Here is an 18,209-nt window from a genome sequence, read left to right on the forward strand (position 1 = left end):
GACGAACGCATCTCACCAGTTGAAGCCTCATCACACGATTTCTTTGGAAGCTGTGTTACCTGGTCTCTTTTTATATATTATTCCTAGGATAAGCAACATAAAATCTCTTTTATTACTTGGGATCTAGTTAGGTACTTGGGACTAGTCCTGCTCGATTCGCGATTCGAATTAATTCACCGATTCACTTTGGGTGAATCGATTCGAATCGATTCATTTTTACAAAAAAACCAAACTCACCGATTCAAGTTGGCCCCTTTGCTAGAGGGGCTTTCCCTCTGCCACCAGAGTGTTTCCATCTAATGTAACATCCGGTTTTGCGAAACCGGAAGTTACATCAGAAGCAAGGACTACGGCAAAGGGAGCGCTAAAAAGTTAACAAAAATAGTCATCGTGAAAGGTCCCATCCATAACGCACGCTAGCGAGAGAAAGCGCTGACTGTTCCCCCGGCGCGCGCAACCCCAGATGCAGAAAGCGAACGTGACTCTCCCTCCCCCTGGTTCTGACCTGCAGCCGCCAGTTTTCTCACAGCCCAGGCCGACCGCACGGTTTTCAACCAGCTGCAGCGCTGATTCGGTGCCAGTGAAATGGAGGCCATCTAGGCGGACGATGCTGCTTTTCAGTGTGCTTCGCTCTCGTCTCACTTCCTGTTGGCTGCAACGTGCAGGAGCTTCTCCTCCCTCCAGCTCCAGTCAGGCCTAAGCAAAGGGCTTGGGGGGACCTCGGGGTTGGGAGTCTTCAGTTGAACCATCCTCAACACCCTTCGAGATTTTGAGAATTAAAGTAAAACAATAAAATTTTAATTGGTCCGGCACCACCTCTTCTGCAACCTTTCTGTTGATTCTGAGTGGTTTTTTGTGCCTTCCGGAATCTATTGTTTAGTTTTCATTCTTTGCCGCCCTTGAGAAGCCGCTAGCCAACTGCCTTAGTCTTGCCTTAACGGCAAGCCAGCCCCGGGTTCTCTGAGTTGACAGGGCTTCCAAGACTCAGACAGATCAGTAGGGAAGGGGAGACGATGCACTGGCTGCTCACATCTGGGGGAAGCAGGGACAGATGAGGGTGGAAAAAGAGGTTCAATCTAGTGAAGAAACAGCGTGAGAACTATCAAGTTCTCCAGCTCCAGGGTGGGTCCTTCAGACCAATCTGGAATTTCTGGCAGCCTCATGCATACTGTTTGATGTCCTTAAATAAGTACAAATAAATATCAGATGGCTTCCTGGAAGAGGATAAACAGGGCCATAAAAGACTTGAATAAATTTTTTTTTTTTTTTTTTTTGTTAAGTGCCGTACATCATGATTTATGGAACAGGGTCAGCTGGGTGCCCAGGTTATCCTCAGAGCTGTGGCTGTTCTGATTTCCCTTGTAATAAAACAAACGTCAGATAGTTGAGCTAATTTACCCATGTCTTTCTCAATAACAGACTATGGACTTGTCCTCCAGGAACTTCCCCAAACCTTTCTTAAAACCAGTTACGCTATTCGCTCTTACCACATCCTCTGGCATCGCGTTCCAGAGCTTAACTATTCTCTGAGTGAAAAGAAATTTCCTCCTATTGGTTTTAAAAGTATTTTAAAACCAACAAACACCCTACATACTTGTTGCACAAAAAGTATCAACTTTTGCAATGGGAATGGGCCTCAGAGACCTGAGAATCAGGCAACTGGCTACTAGTTCTTATTGCAGGTCAAAATCTCAATCATCGGCCCAGACCCGAGTCAAATTTTTTATAGAAGATATAAATCATTTTGAAATTTTTAATAATTTTTTAAAAGATTTAAATGTTTAAACTTGATTATAAACGTTTCTTAAATAACATCAAACAAGGATAGTGGCTATATTTTTTTTTAAAAGCACTTATCTTTGCAAACGCCGCTGTGATTGTATGGCACTGCTTGTTGAAACCCAACGGGGCCTCCGTTTCACCCCTATAGCCTTCGTCAGGGGATAGTTTTTCAGTAGTACCTAGATGTTAGAAAAACAGTAGTTCTGATTTATAATAGTTAATGCTAAATAAAGGAACCAGCAACTTACGGAGCATAACTTGCTACATTGCTTCCAAGATTTTTTCTGCAAAATGGCGCCATCAGATGACAACGCCAAACATTTAAATAGCCCAGGGGTAGGCAATTCCGGTCCTCGAGGGCCGGAGCCAGGTCAGATTTTCAGGATATACACCATAAATATGCATGAGATAGATTTGCATCTTAAGGAGGCAGTGCATGCAAATCCATCTCATACATATTAATTGTGGAAATCCTGAAAACCTGACCTGGCTCCGGCTCTCGAGGACCGGAATTGCCTACCCCTGAACTAGCCCATCTCTGAATTACATCATAATTGTGAAAACCAATAGGGGTAAATTTAAGCATTTATTCTATGCAGGAATTACGTTCTCATTATCTAGAACAGGGGTCTCAAAGTCCCTCCTTGAGGGCCGCAATCCAGTCGGGTTTTCAAGATTTCCCCAATGAATATGCATGAGGTCTATGTGCATGCACTGCTTTCAATGCATATTCATTGGGGAAATCCTGAAAACCCGACTGGATTGCGGCCCTCGAGGAGGGACTTCGAGACCCCTGATCTAGAAGATGTTATTTCAATAGAAGGCAGACCAATCAGTCCTGTCATTAAGCCCACACGGAGCCAATGTTTGTAAAGTAAAAATCCAATGACATTCTCTGCGTCTTACCATTAAACCACGATCACCTCCCCTTTCATTCTTTTGGATTGCATCAATCGCAAAGCCTTTGAGATTATTGAATGTGTGGGAAGTGCTGAACAAGTGGTTCTTTAACAAAGGCTCTTTTTATTTTGGATTTATGTTCTGCAAGACGTGGCTTAAACGTAGTCATGGGTCAAGTTCCCTCATTCCACTGTATTAAAGCCGGCATGTCCTTTTACTTCATGACGTGTCAGTGTTTTTCAGCTGATCCGAGCGTGACGCCGTGCTTCAAGGCACCACGTCACCATTTGCCCTTGACATTTAAACCCGGCGTTTTCCGCCGCCATTCTTTTGAAGCTTTAGAAGTACCGGCATTTCGCCACGAAGTTGTCTTCTCAACTTATGGCAAGTACCTAACCTGTGTAGCCTCTTGTAGTTCTCTTAGATACGACATTACACTAATCCAGTGGTTCCCAACCCTGTCCTGGAGGAACACCAGGCCAATTGGGTTTTCAGGCTAGCCCTAATGAATATGCATGAAGCAAATTTGCATGCCTATCACTTCCATCATATGCAAATCTCTCTCATGCATATTCATTAGGGCAGTGATTCCCAACCCTGTCCTGGAGGAGCACCAGGCCAATTGGGTTTTCAGGCTAGCCCTAATGAATATGCATGAAGCAAATTTGCATGCCTATCACTTCCATCATATGCAAATCTCTCTCATGCATATTCATTAGGGCAGTGATTCCCAACCCTGTCCTGGAGGAGCACCAGGCCAATTGGGTTTTCAGGCTAGCCCTAATGAATATGCATGAAGCAAATTTGCATGCCTATCACTTCCATCATATGCAAATCTCTCTCATGCATATTCATTAGGGCTAGCCTGAAAACCCGATTGGCCTGGTGTTCCTCCGGGACAGGGTTGGGAATCACTGCACTAATGTACTGTAACTACTCTTTTTTTTTTTTTAGTTCAAAAAGTTTTATTGATTTTATAAAAGATGACATACAAAGCCAACAATATGCGTGCTCCAACAAGGAGCACATTATAACAATGTCATTAACAAATGTGAAGTGCATCCGGTCTGTTATTTTTCTGTTATCTTTTAGAACAGGGGTGTCCAATGTCGGTCCTCGAGGGCCGCAATCCAGTCGGGTTTTCAGGATTTCCCCAATGAATATGCATTGAAAGCAGTGCATGCAAATAGATCTCATGCATATTCATTGGGGAAATCCTGAAAACCCGACTGGATTGCGGCCCTCGAGGACCGACATTGGACACCCCTGTTTTAGAATCATTTCGTCTACATCACCCAGCGTTTCTTTGGCATTTGAACTTATCACCCCTTCTCTTTGGGTTCCTTGAAAAAGATTCCGAAACATGGCCCATGTCGGGACCTACTAACATATTTCCAAGTTAAGTAGGAATTATTTTGCCACTGAAAAGCTTTGTAGACATTTAAGAACATTGCTTTACTCTACCACTTATTTGTCATACACAGTGGTGGGTCGGTGGGTCCGACTATAGGGGCTGAGGCTCTTGGCCGGCTTCCACATATCTGAGTGTATGCTAAACTGTATTTACTCACAGTATTTAAACTCCATTTAAATCTTTACTTGTCACCTCCATTCTGAGAAGTCTTTTTTCCGTGTTAAACGTAGTCAGGCCCACGTAAATTTTCGGACGTGGGCAAATAATTATGTAAACAACATAGTCCGTTTTGCAGGTGCTAAAATTCTTTAGTTTGTACCTCTTTTTAGTAATAGGGTTGGTAAATTCTTTCAACTGGAGAGATAAATCACAAAAGGAACATAAGTATACACAATTAAAGTGACCTGTCGGAAGTATATTATAGTTATCGTTTTGTCAGCTGGTTGTTGCCTAAAAAATTCTTTCAAGTTCTTTTCCCTAGAGCAGGGATCTCAAAGTCCCTCCTTGAGGGCCGCAATCCTGTTGGGTTTTCAGGATTTCCCCAATGAATATGCATGAGATCTATGTGCATGCACTGCTTTCAACGCATATTCATTGGGGAAATCCTGAAAACCCGACTGGATATCAGCCGTCGAGGACCGGAGTTGCCCATCCCTGACATAGACACTCTAATCCAGGGGTCTCAAAGTCCCTCCTTGAGGGCCGCAATCCTGTCGGGTTTTCAGGATTTCCCCAATGAATCGGCATGAGATCTATGTGCCTGCACTGCTTTCAACGCATATTCATGGGGGAAATCCTGAAAACCCGACTGGATTGCGGCCCTCAAGGAAGGACTTTGAGACCCCTGCCCTAGAGAAAGCAAGTCTTAAACTGGTTTGTTGAAAAGGGGGACTAGATTGAATGACATCCCATCTATGCCTGATGGCTTTAGTAATCTCAGCACTTAGGCCCAAATTCTGGAACCGGCAACTAATGTTAGGCTCCTATTGCAAAGGCGCCTATCTAGATTGAATAACAAGCTCAATTTAGCTTTTTAATCAGCGCCGATTGAAACCTAGGCGCCTATCAAGAAAGCGCGATTCTGTAACAAGGCGCCTCTAAAAATTTAGGCGGCCTTCAAAATAATAGACGCTATGCATGTTAGGCGTGGGCGTGGCTACGTGTCCGGCGCCTTGTTGCAGAATCGCCGCTCTTAAGCGCGCTTAAGCGCTCCGCTAGGCGCCTACCTTTTAGTCGTGCCTAGAGCTGGCCTATTTCTTGGGCGCCTCCAAAACAGGTCCCGCTCAGCGTGATTCATTAAACAGCGCCCAATTCTACTTGAATGGCGCTGAACAGGGCCTAATTAGGCGCCAAACTTTTGGGCGCTTCTTATAGAATTTGCCCTTCAGCGTAGAATGTTGTAGCACGCATGTAATGGTCTGATGGTCATCAATGGACGAGCCTTTATTAGAATCTCTATTGTTGTATTTTGCTCTCCTATCTGCGTGGTCAATAACTTGGTCCGGATACCCTCTTTCACTTCGCTTTTTTCTAAGATATTTAGCTTGTATCTTAAAATCTTTCAGATGTGAACAGTTCCGTCTGAGCCGACGGGACCCGTTTCACCCAAAAGGGCTTTCTCAAGGGTTCATAGAGGAGCTGTCTTACAGCGTCCTTCCTCATTTGGGGCTCCTTTATGAACCCTTGAGAAAGCCCTTTTGGGCGAAATGGGTCCCGTCGGGGCATGCTAGAGACACTGCATTAAAAGGTTCAAGGTTTATTAATATTTGATTTATCGCTGAATCTGTTTACAAAGCGATGTACATAAATACAAAAGAATACAATATAAAGATGCAAATTAAAACTCAGTAACGACAAATTTAAGACAGGACAAACTTGAAATGGGAGGAAAAGAGGGGCAAAGATTACATCTGTTATATATAGAAAAACAAATACGGGAAAAAACATAAGGGAACGGGGGTAAGTAAAAGATTAAAAAACTAAAAAAAATTTTAATATTGAGTATTAAAAACATCTTTAAAAGGTGAGTTTTCAAATTTTTTTTTAAAGGAAAGAAGATCTCTTTCGTTTGTGATATGTTGTGGTAGAGAGTTCCACCTTTGTGGGCCCATAACAGAAAACATGTCTGCTCTTCTTGTTCCTATTGTTTTAAGGGAAGGTATAACTAATAAGTTTTGAGAGGATGATCTAAGTCAGTGATTCCCAACCCTGTCCTGGAGGAACACCAGGCCAATCGGGTTTTCAGGCTAGCCCTAATGAATATGCATGAGAGAGATTTGCATATGATGGAAGTGATAGGCATGCAAATTTGCTTCATGCATATTCATTAGGGCTAGCCTGAAAACCCAATTGGCCTGGTGTTCCTCCAGGACAGGGTTGGGAACCACTGATCTAAGTGAACGAACGGGATTATAAGGAATTAACATCCTTGATATAAACAGAGGCTCGTTATGAACTAGGGTTTTAAAAATGAGCAACATTACCTTATATAAAATACGGTGGCTGATAGGAAGCCAATGAGCATCGATAAATAGAGGCGTAACTTGATCAAATTTCTTTGCATTATAAATCAATTTAATGGCGGTGTTTTGGATGATTTGAAGACGTCGCTTTTCTTTTTGAGAGATGTTAAGTAATAGGGAGTTACAATAATCTAATTTAGCTATGACTAGTGAATGGATCAGAATATTGCGTGATTTAGGCTCCAAAAATTTGGCAGCAAGGATAAATTGTGCTGTCAATTAGTCTTTATTTCTGGATAAAAATAATAAGGAATACGGAAGTAAACAGACAAGGAGGCAATGAGATGAGCCAAAGCCAGACATTCATACCTGTTTCGTGTATTGACGCAGATGACTTTGAGACCTTTTTGCCATCCTATGATTGAACCCGATTAGTGAGGATTGCAGTTGCTGTGGTTGTTTCCAGTTTGGCCTCACTTTTCTCATCTTTTTAGCTTTGGAAAAAGAGCACGTTTAACAATACACATTATAGTACGAGAACACAGATTTTAGTGTGCTGTTAAAATGGACATGAAGGTGTCATTGACATTCCTGAGCCGTGTGCAAGAGTCAGTGACAGGAAGAAGTGGGTGTGTGCCAGGCGCTGGATAACGTGCTGCCAGGCACATCCTCGCAGCTCCTAGGAAGCCGCCTCTGCTAGCCCAGGGCTTCCTGGGCTGCTAAAATTCACAGGTTTGTCCTATAGGTTGCAGAGAGAGGAGGAGAGTGGAAGTCAGCAAAGCCTCCCAGATCTAGCACTTCTGGGGACACTAACTACACTTCAAAAACTAACCCAATGCCACAGGCGATACTTACCACTCCCCCCTCCCCCCCCCCCCACACACACACTGCAGACAACATGAAAATTAATAGAATGGCAAAAGGTAGAAAGCCAGAAAATGAGTTCTTCCAAAATGCTTTTTATTAAACACAGTGCTGAGAGCTCACAACTTGCTTCTCTTTGGAATTCTAGAATCTTGTTACTCTTTGGAATTCTGGAATCTTGCTATTCTTTGGGATTCTGTACAGAATTGCAACTCTTTGGGATTCTAGAATCTTGTTACTCTTTGGAATTCCGTAATCTTGCTATTCTTTGGGATTCTGTATGGAATGTTGCTACTCTTCTGGGTTTTGGAATCTTGCTTCTCTTTGGGATTCCACAATATTGCAACTCTTTGGGATTCTAGAATCTTGTTACTCTCTTGGATTTTGGAATCTTGCTATTCTTTGGGATTCTGTACAGAATGTTGCGACTCTGGGATTCTAGAATCTTATTACTCTCTGGACTTCCAGAATCTTGCTATTCTTTGGGATTCTGTACGGAATGTTGCTACTCTTCCGGGTTTTGGAATCTTGCTTCTCTTTGGGATTCCACAATGTTGAAACTCTTTGGGATTCTAGAATCTTGTTACTCTTTGGAATTCCGGAATCTTGCTATTCTTTGGGATTCTGTACAGAATTGCAACTCTTTGGGATTCCGGAATCTTGCTATTCTTTGGGATTCTGTACAGAATGTTGCGACTCTTTGGGATTCTGGAATGTTGCTACTCTTTGGGATTCTAGAATCTTGTTACTCTTTGGGATTCTGGAATCTTGCTATTCTTTGGGATTCTGTACAGAATGTTGCTACTCTTTGGAATTCCGGAATCTTGCTAATCTTTGGGATTCTGTACAGAATGTTGCGACTCTTTGGGATTCTGGAATGTTGCTACTCTTTGGGATTCTAGAATCTTGTTACTCTTTGGAATTCTGGAATCTTGCTATTCTTTGGGATTCTGTACAGAATTGCAACTCTTTGGGATTCTAGAATCTTGTTACTCTTTGGGATTCTGGAATCTTGCTATTCTTTGGGATTCTGTACAGAATGTTGCTACTCTTTGGAATTCCGGAATCTTGCTATTCTTTGGGATTCTGTACAGAATGTTGCGACTCTTTGGGATTCTGGAATGTTGCTATTCTTTGGGATTCTAGAATCTTGTTACTCTTTGGAATTCTGGAATCTTGCTATTCTTTGGGATTCTGTACAGAATTGCAACTCTTTGGGATTCTAGAATCTTGTTACTCTCTGGACTTCCAGAATCTTGCTATTCTTTGGGATTCTGTACGGAATGTTGCTACTCTTCCGGGTTTTGGAATCTTGCTTCTCTTTGGGATTCCACAATGTTGAAACTCTTTGGGATTCTAGAATCTTGTTACTCTTTGGAATTCCGGAATCTTGCTATTCTTTGGGATTCTGTACAGAATTGCAACTCTTTGGGATTCCGGAATCTTGCTATTCTTTGGGATTCTGTACAGAATGTTGCGACTCTTTGGGATTCTGGAATGTTGCTACTCTTTGGGATTCTAGAATCTTGTTACTCTTTGGGATTCTGGAATCTTGCTATTCTTTGGGATTCTGTACAGAATGTTGCTACTCTTTGGAATTCCGGAATCTTGCTATTCTTTGGGATTCTGTACAGAATGTTGCGACTCTTTGGGATTCTGGAATGTTGCTATTCTTTGGGATTCTAGAATCTTGTTACTCTTTGGAATTCTGGAATCTTGCTATTCTTTGGGATTCTGTACAGAATTGCAACTCTTTGGGATTCTAGAATCTTGTTACTCTCTGGACTTCCAGAATCTTGCTATTCTTTGGGATTCTGTACGGAATGTTGCTACTCTTCCGGGTTTTGGAATCTTGCTTCTCTTTGGGATTCCACAATGTTGAAACTCTTTGGGATTCTAGAATCTTGTTACTCTTTGGAATTCCGGAATCTTGCTATTCTTTGGGATTCTGTACAGAATTGCAACTCTTTGGGATTCCGGAATCTTGCTATTCTTTGGGATTCTGTACAGAATGTTGCGACTCTTTGGGATTCTGGAATGTTGCTACTCTTTGGGATTCTAGAATCTTGTTACTCTTTGGGATTCTGGAATCTTGCTATTCTTTGGGATTCTGTACAGAATGTTGCTACTCTTTGGAATTCCGGAATCTTGCTATTCTTTGGGATTCTGTACAGAATGTTGCGACTCTTTGGGATTCTGGAATGTTGCTATTCTTTGGGATTCTAGAATCTTGTTACTCTTTGGAATTCTGGAATCTTGCTATTCTTTGGGATTCTGTACAGAATTGCAATTCTTTGGGATTCTAGAATCTTGTTACTCTCTGGACTTCCAGAATCTTGCTATTCTTTGGGATTCTGTACGGAATGTTGCTACTCTTCCGGGTTTTGGAATCTTGCTTCTCTTTGGGATTCCACAATGTTGAAACTCTTTGGGATTCTAGAATCTTGTTACTCTTTGGAATTCCGGAATCTTGCTATTCTTTGGGATTCTGTACAGAATTGCAACTCTTTGGGATTCCGGAATCTTGCTATTCTTTGGGATTCTGTACAGAATGTTGCGACTCTTTGGGATTCTGGAATGTTGCTACTCTTTGGGATTCTAGAATCTTGTTACTCTTTGGGATTCTGGAATCTTGCTATTCTTTGGGATTCTGTACAGAATGTTGCTACTCTTTGGAATTCCGGAATCTTGCTATTCTTTGGGATTCTGTACAGAATGTTGCGACTCTTTGGGATTCTGGAATGTTGCTACTCTTTGGGATTCTAGAATCTTGTTACTCTTTGGGATTCTGGAATCTTGCTATTCTTTGGGATTCTGTACAGAATGTTGCGACTCTTTGGGATTCTGGAATCTTGCTATTCTTTGGGATTCTGTACAGAATGTTGCTACTCTTTGGAATTCCGGAATCTTGCTATTCTTTGGGATTCTGTACAGAATGTTGCGACTCTTTGGGATTCTGGAATGTTGCTACTCTTTGGGATTCTAGAATCTTGTTACTCTTTGGAATTCTGGAATCTTGCTATTCTTTGGGATTCTGTACAGAATGTTGTCTCCTTGGGATTCTGGAATGTGGCTACTCTTTGGGATTCTGGAATCTTGCTATTCTTTGGGATTCTGTACAGAATGTTGCTACTCTTTGGAATTCCGGTATCTTGCTGTTCTTTGGGATTCTGTACAGAATGTTGTCTCCTTGGGATTCTGGAATGTGGCTACTCTTTGGAATTCCAGAATCTTGCTGTTCTTTGGGATTCTGTACAGAATGTTGCTACTCTTTGGAATTCCGGAATCTTGCTATTCTTTGGGATTCTGTACAGAATGTTGCGACTCTTTGGGATTCTAGAATCTTGTTTCTCTTTGGAATTCCAGAATCATGCTATTCTTTAGGATTCTGTACGGAATGTTGCTACTTTTTGGGTTTTGGCCAGGTACTAGGGACCTGGATTGGCCACCGTGAGAACGGGTTACTGGGTTTATGTTCTTACTGAAAGACAACATCAGAGCTGACAGGGAAAAAGGTTCTCACACATTGGGTATTTTTAATCGTTTCTCTTCCCTTGGCATACTCATACATCCCCCCCCCCCCACACACACACACACACATACTCCTTCCTCCCTAGCCCACTTCCTCAACTAAGCCTATTGCCAGAGTTATAGCACACTTTCCTTCCTCCCCCAGAGAAATCTAAACTGCCAAATGCCTTCCCTCTATAATCCATACAATCCCAAGATTCTTGGCAGAGAACAATAAAACATACATAATTTAAAATGTAACAAACAAAATATTATATAATTAAGTGGACCATCGTAACTCCATCATAACAGTACAAGATGGCAGGTATAGCAATTAACCCTTCAGCATCCTACATGAGAACATAAGAGTTGCCATCCTAGTGGAAACCAGCTCAGGTCTCATTACAAATCACTTTCAATAGTTTTGATTCAGTTTAATATTTATTGAATTCATTTTATAGCCTGTTTTCCCCAAAAAGCTCAGAACGGGTTACAGGTTAACATACATGTGCCATATGATTGTTGAAATAATAAGGTTTTCAGCTGTTGTGGGTTTTTTTAACTGTACAATAAGAGCATAAGAATTACCGCTTCTGGGTCAGACCAGTCGGCCATTGTGCCCAGCAGACCACTCAAGCAGCGGCCCTTAGGTCAAAGGCCAGTGCTCTAAATGAGTCCAACCTCACCTGCGTACGTTCCAGTTTAGCAGGAACTTGTCCAACTTTGTCTTGAATCCCTGGAGGGTGTTTTCCCCTATAACAGCCTCCAGAAGAGCGTTCCAGTTTTCCACCACTCTCTGGGTGAAGAAGAACTTCCTTACGTTTGTATGGAATCTATCCCCTTTTAGCTTTAGAGAGTGCCCTCTCGTTCTCTCTACCTTGGAGAGGGTGAACAACCTGTCCTTATCTACTAAGTCTATCCCCTTCAGTACATTGAATGTTTTGATCATGTCCCCTCTCAATCTCCTCTGTTTGAGGGAGAAGAGGCCCAGTCTCTCTAATCTTTTGCTGTACGGCAGCTCCTCCAGTCCCTTAACCATCTTAGTCGCTCTTCTCTGGACCCTTTCGAGTAGTACCGTGTCCTTCTTCATGTACGGCGACCAGTGCTGGACGCAGTACTCCAGGTGAGGGCGCACCATGGCCTGGAACAGCGGCATGATAACCTTCTCCGATCTGTTCGTGATCCCCTTCTTTATTATTCCCAGCATTCTGTTTGCCCTTTTTGCCGCCGCCACCGCATATTGCGTGGACGGCTTCATCAACTTGTCGATCAGAACTCCTAAGTCTCTTTCCTGTTCTGAATTGCTCTTATATGGAAAAGAATTCTATAATTTAGGACCAAAAAACAGAGGACTTTACAAGCCTCGCCATTTCTTATACAGTATACTTATATCAAAAAAAATGTATGCCACAATCCACTCCCACTCCCCAGTGGCCTAAATCCACAGTCAGTCTCCATAATTGCATGAGGTTTTTTTTTTAATGCCATAAAGCCAGAGATGGTGGATCGCCATCTGTGAATTGCAGAACATAAGAACAGCTAGACTGGGATAGTCTGAAGGTCCATCAAGCCCAGTATCCTGTTTCCAACAGTGGCCAACCCAGGTCCCTAGTACCCGGCAGAAACCCAAAGAGCAGCAACATTCCAGAGCTGAGACTGTGATGTCATAATGCCTCAGTCCACCAATAAGAGCCAGTCTCAAAAGTGATGTCACAATGGATTGATTGTAGTAAAAGTGAACCAAGTATAGGCCGTTTTGATTTCTTGAGTGGTGCAGTGGTTCAAGCTACAGCCTCAGCACCCTGCTCTTTGTGACCCTGGGCAAGTCACTTAATCCCCCCCCATTATCCCAGGTACATTAGACAGATTGTGAGCCCACCTGGACAGACAGGGAAAAATGCTTGAGTACTTGAATAAATTCATGTAAACCGTTCTGAGGTCTCCTGGGAGAACGGTACAGAAAATTGAGTAAATAAATAGTGTGAAAAGTTTCAGCCTCTGATAACCAGAGCTGGTATTGTGACATCATAAAACCTCATTCCACCAATAAGAGCCAACCTCATCAGTGATGTCACAAGAAACATGATGTCATGCTTCATCATGATGTCACAAGAAGCATGGGATGAATACAGAGGATCTAGAATCAGAAAATAATATTAAATATTGAACTAAGGCCTGTACTGGGCAAACTTGCTACGGTCTGTGTCTGTGTATGGCCGTTTGGTGGGGGATGGGCTGGGGAGGGCTTCAGTGGCTGGGAGGGTGTAGATGGGCTGGAGTCAGTTTTGACCGAGATTTCGGCAGTGGGAACCCAAGCACAGTACCGGGTAGAGCTTTGGATTCTTGCCCAGAAATAACTAAGAAGAAAAAATTAAAAAAATTTAAATTGAATCAGGTTGGACCATTCGGGGCTTTATCTGCCGTCATCTACTATGTTACAATGGCTTGATTGTCCTATACTTGACTAACTGTTGCTACATTTTGATTTCTAGAGTGGTGCAGTGGTTAAAGCTACAGCCTCCGCACCCTGAGGTTGAGGGTTCAAACCCCATGCTGCTCCTTGTGACCCTGGGCAAGTAAGAACATAAGAAGCGCCATCTCCGGATCAGACCTTCGGTCCATCAAGTCCGGCGATCCGCACACGCGGAGGCCCAGCCAGGTGTACACCTGGCGTCATTTTAGTCATCCATATCCCTCTATGCCTCTCGTAAGGAGATGTGCGTCTAGTTTGCTTTTAAATCCTAGAACGGTGGATTGCGCAATAACCTCCTCTGGGAGAGCATTCCAGGTGTCCACCACTCGTTGCGTGAAGCAGAACTTCCTGATATTTGTCCTGGACTTGTCCCCCCCTTAGCTTCAGTCCATGTCCTCTTGTCCGTGTCACAATCTCAGCTCTGGAATGTTGCTACTCTTTGGGATTCCGGAATCTTGCTATTCATAAGAACATAAGAAGCGCCATCTCCGGATCAGACCTTCGGTCCATCAAGTCCGGCGATCCGCACACGCGGAGGCCCAGCCAGGTGTACACCTGGTGTAATTTTAGTCATCCATATCCCTCTATGCCTCTCGTAAGGAGATGTGCGTCTAGTTTGCTTTTAAATCCTAGGACGGTCGATTCCACAATAACTTCCTCTGGGAGAGCATTCCAGGTGTCCACCACTCTCTGAGTGAAGCAGAACTTCCTGATATTTGTCCTGAACTTGTCCCCCCTTAGCTTCATTCCGTGTCCTCTTGTCCGTGTCAAATTGGACAATGTAAATAGTTTTTTCTGCTCTATTTTGTCGATTCCTTTCAGTATTTTGAAGGTCTCGATCATATCCCCTCGCAGTCTCCTTTTCTCAAGGGAGAACAATCCCAGTCTCTTAAGTCGATCCTCGTATTCCAGATTCTCCATACCTTTAACTAGTTTTGTTGCTCGTCTCTGCACCCTTTCTAGCAGTTTTATATCCTTCTTTAGGTTGGGAGACCAATGTTGGACGCAGTATTCCAAGTGGGGTCTGACCATTGCTCTAAAAGCGGCATTATGACCCTCTCTGATCTACTCGCGATTCCCTTCTTTATCACGCCCAACACTCTATTTGCTTTTTTTGCTGCCGCCGCACATTGTGCTGATGGTTTCAGGGTCCTATCTATCAGTACACCCAGGTCCTTTTCTTGTTCGCTCTTACCCAGAGTTGCACCTGACATTCTATACTCGTGTTCCTTATTCTTACTGTCTTAACACCCACCCACCCCCCAATTGCCCCAGGTACATTAGATTGTGAGCTCATCAGGACAGGGAAAAATACTTGATTAAAAGTCAAGTGAACTGTTCTCAGCATTCCTGGAAGAACAGTATAGAAAATTGAATAAATAAATTTCTTGAAAACCTCACTGGTCTGCCAAGCCAGGTTTAAGAACTACTGATTTACAGTATTCTGTAAATGTCCTTTATACACAGGAGCTCTGTCTCTGGGACATACTGTACTGTAAGTTATGTGTGTCCCTATTACAGAACACTCTTTCACTTTTCCTTTTGTACATGCAGACTGTAGATATCAGAGTCCTGACACTGTCTTGTTAATCCACTTGGATATCTGGAAACCAAACAGTCAAACTAATAGCTGGCACCTTTCATCAACTAACTTAAAACAGAAATTCATCTCCATCAATCTGCTCCCAAAGTAACCCAAAAAAAAAAAAAAGTTTTCCAGAGGCAAATTTCACGGGAAACAGGCCGTCTGCAACAGGGGTGTCCAACCTTGGCCCACGTCAAGTCTGTTTTTCAGGATTTCCCAAATGAATATGCATGAGACCGATTTGCATACAATGGAAGCAGTGCATGCAAAAAGATTTCATATAAATTCACTGGGGGAAATCCTAAAAACCGGACTGGCCTGTGGCCCTTGAGGACCAATGTTGGTCTGATAAATAATAAGTCTGCCATAACTTTCTATATTACTTAATCATCCACTGTCCCTGGTACAATTCCGGAGACCACATTACCAGAAAGATGTGCTGAGAATTGAGTCGGTTCAACGAATGGCCACCAGGATGGTCTCGGGGCTCAAGGATCTCTTGTATGAAGAAAGGCTAAATAAATTGCAGCTGAACCCACTTGAGGAACGAAGAGAGAGGGGAGACATGATTGAGGCGTTTAAATATATCACGGGCCGTATCGAGGTGGAAGATGATATCTTCTTTCTTAAAGGACCCTCGGCCACAAGAGGGCATCCGCTGAAAATCAAGGGAGGGAAATTTCATGGCGACACCAGGAAGTATTTCTTCACCGTGGGATCTCTAGGGGGGTAAAGTCAGGGGGGGTGGGTCATTAGAGTGGGCAGACTTGATGGGCTTTGGCCCTTTTCTGTCGTCATTTTCTATGTTTCTATACTGTGAGCCCACCGGGAAAGATAGGGAAAATGCTTGAATAACTCATTCTGAGCTCCTTTGGGAGGAAAATTTTGAATGAATGAATCAATCCTTAAGAGTTGATGTCACTCTGATAAATGTTTGTTCCCAGGCTTCGGTCTGGGTAAGAGATAGTGGAAACCTTAATTTTAAGGTAGAAATGTTGGAAAATATGACTAGAAGAAGTAATCTTCGGATTATTAATTTTCCAAAATTACCACTTATCTCAGCGCAGGATACATTTAAAAAGTATTTGAAAGAAGTTTTGAAAGTTCCCGAAACCTCCTATCCGCCTCTCATTAAAATATATTATTTACCAACTAGAGCATCTGTTCAAAAACCAAACCAGCAGAATTTGTCTGCTGATAGTTTGGATTTGACAAATTTCCTGGAGAGGTCAGGTGAAGAGATACCGGCAACTGCTACGCTACTTGTACAATTTGCTATAGATGCTGACAGGGAATGGATGCTTAAAATGTTTTTTAAGTTTAAAGATGTACCATTTATGACTAAAATAGTGAGAATGTATCCAGACGTGTCACGAATGACCCAAAAGAGAAGAAAACAATTTCTAATTTTGAGACCAAGGGTTCTGCAATTAGGTGCGACGTTTGTACTCAGATTCCCCTGTAAATGTGTAATGACCTATCAAGGGAATAGATTTATTTTCTTTGAACCTCAACAGTTGATAAAATTTATTTCTGCTAAAGAGCAAACTTAAAACTCCTGAGAGAAGTTCAGTCTCAACCTGCTCAAGCACAAGCTTTTTGGTTTTTGTTCTCTCCTGCTGCCATCTTTAATTTCTTGTATTACAGGTGGTGCCTCACACAACGAACTTAATCCGTTCCAGGAGCAAGTTTGTTATGTGAAACGTTCGTTGTGTGAAACGCGTTTTCCCATAAGAATACATGTAAAACAAAATAATTCGTTCTGCAGCCCTACATTTCCCTCCCTCCACCTCACCTTATATGCAGAGTTTGCCAGCTTTCTTTTTCACCCAGCCGCACGCTTTCAAAAAGCTGTGCACGCGCAGCTGCTGAAGTTGATCAATGTTCTCTTCTCCTGCAACTTCCGGTTTCCGGTTGCGTCAGAGGAGAAGATTGAACAACAGAGCATGCGCGCATGTGCTGCTCTTTGAAAGTGTGTGGCTGGCCGAAAAAGAAAGCCGGAAAACTCGGCATCTAAGGTAAGGTGGAGGGAGATGATGGAACACTGCATTCAGACAGGAGGGTGCTGCTGTTCCCGGCTTCGGCGAGAGTAGTTCCGCCCCCCCCCCCCCGGGCCCCTCGGGCGACTTCGTTGTGTGAAACGAAGTTCGTTATAGGGAGCAAGACAAAAAGTTCGTTATGCGCAGCGTTCGCTGTACGAGGCGTCCGTTATGCGAGGCACCACTGTATTTGATAAAGATTTCAGCCATTGTAAAGCTTTCTCCCCCCTCAATTGAGGTCTAAAGATACAAACCAGTAATAATTCACATTTGGGTTTAATGATTTTGCCGCATGAGAAAGAAAAAACTTGTTGTTTTTGTATTTTAATTGTATATTTTATTATTACCTATTGTCTCATTTTAATGTATGTACTGAGTTGTATTATTTTCTTGTTTTGACTAATATTATGTCAATATTATAAAATGAAAATAAAGAATTAAAAAAAAAAAAGTTTGAATGCACCTTGTCTTACCTATCTCATGATTGTATACCTATAAATCTCACCCCGCCTTGTACAGTACTGTATTTGTTAACCTTAAATATTATCTTGTGTCCCAATCTGTTGACCTATAATCCACCTAGAAACCAATTTGAGCATGCAATGTATGGCGCTATTTTTACAAGAATTTGGGGGTTAGTGTGTATGCGAGAGCCCCACTTATGTCCCACCCATGCTCTGCTCCTGTGCACAACCCCTGCAAATGCACACTATTTGCAGAATAGTTCTTAGGCCTAATTTCTGTATTTGCACATGTATTTGTATGTGAACACTTGCATATATGCAATTATTCTAAATATTTACATGTTTAACATGCCCACGTAACACGGAGTAGTGACTGTCTTGATTGCATTTTAAGCTCTGCCTCCTACCTGCATTATTAGCAATAACGCAAAGTTCCAGATATAATTATTTTCATAAATACCATAAATCTCTATAAAGAGACCTCAGTCCCACCACTCCACCGCTGTAAATTGTTCTAAATTGTTCATAGATCTCAATATATTATATTTTTATTTTTTCATTTTTTCTTATTGTTATATTACCCAATCTTAAATATTTTTAGATTAGTATAAAAAATACTTTAACATTAGCATAAATCACTTATCTCAGCCAGCCTTGATACGGGAGTAATGACCCAACGTTTCGCCGTGCTTTTTCAAGGGTCTCCCGAGGCTGCT

Source organism: Geotrypetes seraphini, chromosome 9 (genome assembly GCF_902459505.1).
Source record: "Geotrypetes seraphini chromosome 9, aGeoSer1.1, whole genome shotgun sequence".
Lineage (NCBI taxonomy): Eukaryota > Metazoa > Chordata > Amphibia > Gymnophiona > Dermophiidae > Geotrypetes > Geotrypetes seraphini.